The 9,950-nt window shown below is 40.6% G+C and overlaps 1 long non-coding RNA gene across 2 annotated transcripts in view; it reads right to left on the bottom strand.

The window, feature by feature from the left end:
• LOC308464971 overlaps positions 1 to 9,729 on the bottom strand; it is a 110,461-nt gene extending 100,732 nt beyond the window's left edge. For both annotated transcript variants that reach the window (XR_013980203.1, XR_013980204.1), the window contains exons 1-2: positions 9,583 to 9,729; positions 1,340 to 1,525 (exon numbers count right to left, since the gene is read on the bottom strand). This is a non-coding gene — a long non-coding RNA (uncharacterized lncRNA). The remainder of the gene's footprint in view (positions 1 to 1,339; positions 1,526 to 9,582) is intronic.
• Positions 9,730 to 9,950: the final 221 nt, after the last annotated feature.

Consider the following 9,950-nt stretch of genomic DNA (forward strand, 5'->3'; position numbering starts at 1 on the left):
ATAGAGGACTGTCAAGTCGAAAACACAGTCATGCTAATTTGTTCCCAAGGGAAAATGGTATCATTTGCATTAGTAGAATGACTGGGATAAAGCAGATGGAGTTCAGAAGAAAAAAGGATCTGATCCTACTTTACTGAGGTAACCTGAACAAGAACAATATGTTGAGTAGACATATATAAGCCTGCACAGTAGAAAAACTCCTTCAGACTCCCCCCTCCCAACTCTGCTGCTAAATCTCAACCATTTTCCTAAATGGCTGATATCCCCCACTGACTAAAACCTCCAGCTAAGTAGAGACTGCTGTCATTCAGACCAATAACAAAACCAGCCCCTTAAATGGTCCCTGCTGTTGCAATTCTAATGCTTCCATTACTAAGTACAGTAAAGTACAGTAGTTTAATCCCACCCTCCCACCCAAAAGTTTTCCCAGAATGGAATGTAGCCCTCAGGCTGTAATTTTTCCCCACCCTTGAAAAACAACATGATGGAAATAAAAAAATCAGCAACACAAAGTATGAAGAGCAACATTATTCAAAGAGATAGCTACAATTTGCTCACCTAACATGTTATAAACAGATTTGATGTCTGAATTACAGCACAAATATATCACATATATCAGGGGTTATAGTTAGTGCTGCTACTTACTCCTCTGTTAGGGTATGGATCCCAGACACTGCTGACCTGTGATACTAGGGCTGTTGAAATCAACCTCACTGATTTCATCTGGTTGCCAACTGACGCAGATCCTCAGACAAGATAGACATGAGGTGTAGTGATGTGTTTGGTTCATAATGGTAGCTGGATTCATTGGGAAGTCAAATTCTGCCTCTGGTCCAGATTCCACATTGAATATCTGTGGTTTTCTGTGTTTAAGGCCACCATATTTGTGCGACACAATGTAAAATTCTAATCCACAGCTCTCAGTAATGTCACCAGTGTCCACACCTCTTGGCTGCACATCAAACTTTTGCAATTACTGTGGAATGAAATTGGCTGGAGAATTATAATAGAGCTTTAAGAATTTAAATAAAGTTAAGCAAAAATAATAAAAAAATAGAAAGGCTGATACTGCTAATTAAAAATATTTGGGCTCTTGTTGTCAAAGAACATTAAGACAAGTGAAACAGACAAAGGATAAATTATAAGATACTGTAGAATTTTTTCCTATGGAATTATACAGCCTCCTGTGTATTAACATTAGAATGAATATGAAAAGAAGCAGCATTCTCTTGTCTATGATCTCTGAATTAATGGACTCTGTTCTCCCAGCGGAATAAAGGAGACAGAATACAAAAGAAGAGAAAGAAATACAATGTAGAAGATTTCAAATATAGCTTACTGTGAATATAGCTTTGACCAGTTGTCAGAATCTGTGCTGATGCATCCAGTGTGCCCAACATTGTGAGAGAGAACAGGTGGTGCTGGATGATGCTCAGAGGAATCATATATTAGCCCGAATGTTGATAGATTGGCGAATGAATTAGGTGGCAAAAAGTCCATGTGTGTCTGAGAAGTGATTGAAGGGCTGCAAAGAAGGTGTTTGAGACAGGATTAGGGAACTAAAGTAGACAATTGATATGGCAGGCCTCCCTTTGCCGGGAGGATGAAGACAGCCTAATCTGTTTCCAGTTTTATTCCAAGCCTTTTCTATCCATTTATTGTAAGTGTGATATAAAATCATAACTCTCTTTAAAAACATTGTATGATATGTAAAATTAATTTTCGCCACTTTTTGCCACAGATCTGTCCCTGTATCCATAGCTACAGTTCCACAATGCATTTCTGAAGCTTTGCTGCATTCCCTGGAGTTTAGGATGTCTCTTTTTTTCTCCCACCTCTCAACATTCTGTCTTAATCTGTGACTATTCATCACATATGGGTGTGACCAAGAAACAGAACATAGGATGGTGCTATACAAATGAAGGGATGGGCTTGTTTCTCAGTTAGGGTCACCAATGGCAAGAGCAGTAGCGCCTCAAAGAAATAAAGGAGAAAGAACAGTGTACCCAGTATCTTTCCCCACAAGACTGAATAAGGTGTCCTGGGAGACACTCCTGCTGTGGTGGCAAAATTTGCCCTTCACTCTTGGCTTATGGTGTTCCAGCCTTCTTGAATGCTTTTTCACAGACACACCACACCCCCAACAGTAATACCAATTTATATCACACATGTAAGAAAAACACTGGGGCCTAATTTGAATAGTAGAGTGCTTGTTATCTGCTGGGCAGGGCTTGTGTGTTTTTCTCCAGAATCAGCCCCTCCCCTGCCTCTCGTTTTCTTGCCTCAGACTTGCCTCAAGTTGTTGTATTTAGTTTCTCTCCTCATGTTATATTTTGTTACCGTTTTCTTCATTATTGAAGCTTAGTTCACATTTACGTGAGCCACTTATTTTTCTCAAATAAAAAGAAACTCTGCCGAAGAATGGTGGAATATCCTAAACTTGAGTCCATGAGGCGATATTCCTAGTTTGCCAGGAAGATTGATTTTGTTAGTCATCCCCCACCTCCACAACAACACACAATGGAAATACACAAGTCTTTCTGTGTGTGCATGCAAGTGTATGATATAAATCAGTGTGTGTGGAGGGAGAGAGGGAGAGAGACAGAGAGAAAGCCACTGCCTGTATCACACTGGTAGGAAGCTGTTTTCTAGGTGCTTATATCCTATTTTTCTTTCCCAGAGTGCAATAAAGGGATCTTACATAAGAACACATCATGCAATAAGTAAAAATACAATATAAAAGTACAACAACATCAAACAACATCAAATAAAACATCAATCATGGAGGCAAACATCAAGAGAACAATCAATTAAAAGCCTTCTGCAACAGTTGCGGCTTTGCCAGATGTCTAAAAGAATAAATTGTTCGAGCTAATGGACCTCCCTTGGAGCAATGTGCTTCATCCCTAACTGAAAATAACTGCAGTTTTGTGAGGGAGACAACTATATTCCCCCAGTCCCCAAAAAAATCTCAGGAATGATGTCCAAGCAGGAAGGCAGGCAATTTGTCTCAGTATTCTTCCCTTCTTGGAAGTGCTTAGAGGCTGAGATTGGTTTGCGGTGAAAAAGGGCAGGTCCCAAGTTTAGAACAAACTACAAAAGAAAAAATGGTAGGATTGGTGGGGAAGAGATAGAACATTCCGCCCACCTCGATCTAGTTCATGGATAGCCAAGTTGGTGCCCTCCAGGCACCATTAGACTCCAATTCCCACCTGTCCCAGTCAGAGTGGCCAATGATTAGAGATGATGGGAGTCCAGAAGTTGGGAGTCCAACAATGTATCTGCAATCTACAATACAACAATGTATCTGCAATCCATTCTTAGATACTTCTTCACAAGGACATTTTTATTTTCAATCTATTTAGTGATTTGAGGGGCTGCAAAGTGATTCTGTATCACAAATTGTATAATATTTGTCTACTTCTCATGTGTTTTTATGTACTATTTGTACAATTTGGCAACTCTCTCTTTTGTGTTTGTGCACTCTGCCATAGTGACATTAGTCTACAAGTGATTGCTGAGTTTATCCTTCAAAGATCTATCACAATTTTGGAAATTATAGCATACTCTCGTAGGGGCTGAGACAGTTTCGCCACTCCCATGTTTTTTTTCTTTAAGGGACTGGGCGTTCGGAGGGTGTTCAGCTCTGCCTCCTGGCTCCTCACAATGCTGCATGAAGAGGTGTGTGCAACGTCAGGACGGACCCCTTCAATCAACTTGTGAAGATGGTGCCTCTGATAGCAATCATGTATAACCAGGTATGCAGATAGCATCCACTCAGTTAACACACTAGTTCACACATCTGAATGTTGTCAGATGTGCAAAAAAAATTTGTAGCTTCTGCCCAACAGGCAGGGCTGACCCAAGATATTTTGGTTCCTGAGGTGAACCACAAAATGGGACACACACACCAGCCAGGAAAGAAGGGGGGAGTGAAGGTTTACATCAGGAACAGGGCAGGGGGTCAAATCAAGCTAACTGGGTGGTTGAAGTGGGAATCAAAGGCTGTTGTATGGGGAGGGGTGCTCTGAATTACAGAGCCCAGGAGACCCCAAAGGGCAGCTCCTGCCATTTCTTCCCTAGGGGTGGAGGGAGACCAGAAGAGCATAAGGCAGGTGGAGATCAAAAGCAGGTGGAGCCAGAGCCAATGACAGACAGAGCCAATTCTAGTTTTGTTTGCATTGTCCTCCCTGCTGATTTGTACAAGCGCAACATTGAGACTAAGGAGGCGCAGGAAGATAACAGCCTATGCTACTGCCTGGATAAGTTGTAAATGAAAGGCCAAGCAAGTAGGGGCTGGCTGGGGACAGGGTGAGGTTGCTACAGCAGTGACCCATTAGCCCTAATGGATTCATCTCCACTGGCTGCATCACCAATCCTTGGACTCCATTGCTTCCTGTTGAACCAGCTCAGTCACTGAGCTACAACATGTGTGTGCATGTGATTTGTGAATATTAGTGTACACATAACCGAAATGATTCAACATTCTTGTAAGGAAGTTCAAAAGTTAATTCTAATAACATCACAAATGATTTGACTTTATTAGAGTTAACTTCTAAACTTTCTGACAATTAAGCCCCAGGACAACATTAACTTTGCAGCATCATTTGGTATTGTTACTCTTTTAATTAATATGCAGATTTCTTGCCCTGGTGGAGCGAACACATTTGTCTCACAGACAATTTGGAGACTGGAATGAGGCACCCATCGATTTGTCCGTATTTGAGTTAAAACCTCTTTCATACCTGGAGAAATAAAGGCAGGTGTTTATATATGAGAGCTTACCCTGCTAGCAAAACACCCATCCACATACTGTCTCTAAGTACAAATGGCGAACACTATTGTGGATACATTAAGTGTATATTTAGAACTGGAGGCTTACATGTGAAAGGAAAAAATAATGTTTTCTAATCTAGTAAACATACATAATTTAAGAAGTAATTGACCAACAAGTGTTATGTGCAACCCTGCTTAATGCAATTATGCAAGTCATTTATAAAGTGAGAAGATAGCTACTGCCAGAAGAACTATAAATAGTAATTAAGAGCAGCTAAATGTTTGCCTACTTTCATATCACCTCTGGCTCGTTGCTCATCAGTTCTCATAAACTGAGCAAGTTTGGATTCCCTTTGCATTAAAGAGTCTTGCTATCAAAGTCACTTCAAAGTTAATGGAATCATACTCAAAGGACAGACCACTGCAAAACAACACAGGTTATCAAGAGGTAAAGCTGTGCTGCTCCACTCCTCGCCAATTTCTATTGAGTTAAACCAAGGACAACCTCACTTCCAGCAGGTTTTGAAATTAGCTCTCCATATCTTGTACAGCTTTATTCTTAGTGCTGTTACACAAGTTACCTTACCTGGATTTGTGGTATTGCAGTGGACTGGGTGGGGGTGGGGGTACAATTCCCAGGAAACTACAAGCAGCATCCTTCCTTCCCTCCCTTAGAGGTCACAGGGAACCAGGGAGAGGGCCTTCTCGGTTGTCGCACCACCCCCTTCTTACATATTTCTTATTTATTCCATAAAATTTATACATGTGCATTTTTTAGCACTGTGATCTCACACTTTTTTACGAGCCGTGCAGTTGACTAAACAGAGCAGTTGCAGGGTATGTAACATGCACAGCTACACACACAAGACATTGTACACATTGTACTCACAAGACATGATACACAGGATTATATCTATGCAGGCAAAAAAGAGAAGATGTCTGATGCAGCACTTATTGGCTAGTTTCCCCCTTGCTGTGACTTTGTTTTTCATTCTTTCATTTGAATAATGGCTGCACTTGTGCAATAATTATACTGAAGCTTAACCTTGCTGCTCCAATTGACTCCTATGCAGATATGACACAAGCTATGTAAGGATCTGCTGAGTAAGTTTTGTAGCCTGAGACCTCAATTCAGAAACCTAATCTGTGAGGCACACACTTTGTCCTGGTATTTGGGTATGGTATTCTACAGTACAGTGGTACCTCAGGTTAAGAACTTAATTCGTCCCGGAGGTCTATTCTTAACCTGAAACTGTTCTTAACCTGAGGTACCACTTTAGCTAGTGGGGCCTCCTGCTGCTGCCGCGCTACCACGTGATTTCTGTTCTCATCCTGAAGCAAAGTTCTTAACCCGAGGTACTATTTCTGGGTTAGCAGAGTCTGTAACCTGAAACGTCTGTAACCTGAAGTGTCTGTAACCCAAGGTACCACTGTATATGCATATACATAAGGATTCATTACTTGCAGTAGGATGCAGTAGGATATTAAGACTGATTTCTCCTTTTTAAAAAACAAATATTTCATTGGTGTATACATTGCTGGTACATTTATTCGAAGAATTTACACTTAACACCACGAACCGTATGAAAACGAACAGGTTTTGATGTATAGGGTTGCTGTTGTTTCCTGGGGCCGCCATCTGATATTTTCATTAGCTAAGAGCATGCATGCAGAATCCCCACACAGTTATGAATGCTTCCTAAGCAGGTTGCCATATGTAAAACTCCCAGCTCAGGCCAAGAAAATTTGCATATTATGCAAATTAATTGTGTTAATTTGGTGAATAAGATGCACTCTGTGTAATTTTAGCAACTTATAGCTAACTAGTTGCTAAATAGACCAGAGAAAATGGAGGGAAAGGAGAGAGGTGTTCTTAGCCATTTTGCTTCCTACTCTGATGTTTCTTATGCACAGCTTCTATACTCTGTGAACAACCAACACAGAGTGTCTGACACTGCCTGGTAATTTTTAGAAACACACAAAAAATGTGATTTTTAAATGGATAGTGCAATTTGTGAGTTGGGACCTGTCATGCCAAAAATCAGGTAAAATCATGCCAAAATCACATTTTAGTCCACCATCTTGATTCAAAATAGTGTTGTTGTTGTTGTTTAGTCGTTTAGTCGTGTCCGACTCTTTGTGACCCCATGGACCAGAGCACACCAGGCACTTCTGTCTTCCACTGCCTCCCGCAGTTTGGTCAAACTCATGCTGGTAGCTTTGAGAACACTATCCAACCATCTCGTCCTCTGTCATCCCCTTCTCCTTGTGCCCTCCATCTTTTCCAACATCAGGGTCTTTTCCAGGGAGTCTTCTCTTCTCATGAGGTGGCCAAAGTATTGGAGCCTCAGCTTCAGGATCTGTCCTTCCAGTGAGCACTCAGGGTTGATTTCCTTAAGAATGGATACGTTTGATCTTGCAGTCCATGGGACTCTCAAGAGTCTCCTCCAGCACCATAATTCAAAAGCATCAATTTTTCGGTGATCAGCCTTCTTTGTGGTCCAGCTTTCACTTCCATATATCACTACTGGGAAAACCATAGCTTTAACTATATGGACCTTTGCCGGCAAGGTGATTTCTCTACTTTTTAAGATGCTGTCTAGGTTTGTCATTGCTTTTCTCCCAAGAAGCAGGCTTCTTTTAATTTCGTGGCTGCTGCCACCATCTGCAGTGATCATGGAGCCCAAGAAAGTAAAATCTCTCACTCCCTCCATCTCTTCCCCTTCTATTTGCCAGGAGGTGATGGGACCAGTGGCCATGATCTTAGTTTTTTAGAAATTGAGCTTCAGACCATATTTTGCGCTCTCCTCTTTCACCCTCATTAAAAGGTTTTTTAATTCCTCCTCACTTTCTGCCATCAAGGTTGTGTCATCTGCATCTCTGAGGTTGTTGATATTTCTTCCAGCAATCTTAATTCCGGCTAGGGATTCATCCAGCCCAGCCTTTCGCCTGATGAATTCTGCATATAAGTTAAATAAGCAGGGAGACAATATACAGTGACTGGCAGCTAAACATTGACAGAGACTGCCAACCCCACCTCAGGGATGCTCATGCAGAATTTGGCAATGGTATTGTGAGAGAGGGCTATGTAAAAAAATGGGTGAACTCATGCTCAAGTGATATTTCGGATGACTATCTTGATTTAAAATGGATCCCAGTGTCCAAATGACAATGAAGTTTCCTGACCCACAACAGGAACCTTCTTGCCAAGTTTGGGGATCTCTCAAGAGGAGACCAAACCTATGCCCGAAAATGGGTGAAGTGACATTGAAGTCATGTTTTGATCTGTCATCTTGATTCAAAATGGCACCTGACATATAATGACAAAGAAGTCTGCCCCACCCACCTCAGTGGATCTCTCCAGTGTTGATGGTGTAGTATCTCATGTTTACATAATGGGAGATAAGCCTTCTATTCAGCACATAAATGTCTATTAGGGCAGATCTGCAGTATACATTTAAAGCACATTTAACACACATGACTCCCTTCCCCAAATCCTGGGAATTCTATTTTGTTAAGGGTGCTAGAAAGGCTAGCTCTTTGAGAGGAAATCTATAGTTCCTATGAATCTTTGAATGAAGTAATTTGCTTTAAATAGTTTTGAATATTTTTTAAATGTACAGTGTGGATCTGCCCCTTAGTCTGTTCTGTTAGTCAGTCAAAGGGAAGGACAGGTACTCTGGGAAGAAGATTAAAAATACAGTGGTACCTTGGGTTAAGTACTTAATTCATTCCGGAGGTCCGTTCTTAACCTAAAACTGTTCTTAACCTGAAGCACCACTTTAGCTAATGGGGACTCATCCTGAAGCAAAGTTCTTAACCTGAGGTACTATTTCTGGGTTAGCGGAGTCTGTAACCTGAAGCATATGTAACTTGACGCGTATGTGACCTGAGGTACCACTGTATCAAGTAAAAGTATCTGAAGTGATCTTTCAGTTGGGAGAGAACAGCAGTTGTGTGTGGGGTGCAAGGCAGGGAGAATGTTTAAGAAAAGTGAGAAAGCCTGCAACTTTTAGCCAGTAGATTAATCAACTTAACATTTTGTTAATTAGTCTTCACTGATGGACCCTACTGAATTAGAGGCACACTTGCCTATTTTTTTTATAGTTATTTTGGTTGTAGGAATATAATTGTTTTATTATTTCATTTTATTTCTATACTACCCTTCCTTTCATGGGAGCCTGTAGTGATCATGACCATAAAAATATGAACTACACAATAAAATGTATCCCAATAATATATTTCTAAAATAAAAAGTACAAGCATTAATACCCCATCTTTCCATTAAATATTATGAAGGTGGCAAACAACAATGAACTCAATTATAAAACCAAGCAATCCACAAACAAGTAATTAATATCACACACATAGTGATAAAAGCAGAAAAAAAGAAAAGACAGCCAGTTGAAAAAACATAATCAAATTAGAACTATAGAGCAGCAGAACAAAAGAAAACAGCCACTAGTCCAAATGCCTGTTTAAATAAAAAGGTTTTCCCTGTCTGTGGAAGCAATGGAAGATAATATTACAGACGGCCTTGTACAACGAGCGCTTGTAAATTGTAAGCTCACTATCTTAGAAAGACCCCTCTATTGCAAAGTTGGCAGCATATACATTATTTAGATTTAATCATATAATTAATCAATGACTTGTATAAGAATGTGGGGCAAACAGACAGAGCAGCAGCAATATCTAAGGCCTGAGAAGTGGACATTTCCCATTACCATCCCCCCAGAGCCCTCATAAGACACCACAGCCTTGTAAAATAATCGTATTATGTGTTCCTAGGAATTCATTTTCACTTACTGTCAGCTGTCTTGGAGCCCTGTTGTCAGGCAGAAAGGCTGTATATGAATATTTCAAGTAAATAAATAAATCGCAGATGATTAATGAATGGTGTATAATGGCGTTTGTGATCTGAGCTGTGTATGATAAGGCATTGAAAATAGTTGCTGTAGCTCTGTTCTTCCACTGTCAAAATGTTACAGTTTAGGAATGTGTGAGAACTGAAGGGAGGGGGTTACTGTTAAATTTAGGTTACTGAAATTCGAATTTCATTAGGCAACATTCAATTAATTTTGGCAGGCATTCGCTAGCATACTCCCCACCCTGCTCCTTTCGCTGTTTTTTTTGCAGCTGGCTGTGGTAGTAGAAGTGGGAGGAGTTGGCTTTTC

The sequence above is a fragment of the Podarcis pityusensis genome, assembly GCF_964106645.2.
Source record: "Podarcis pityusensis genome assembly, chromosome: 1".
Lineage (NCBI taxonomy): Eukaryota > Metazoa > Chordata > Lepidosauria > Squamata > Lacertidae > Podarcis > Podarcis pityusensis.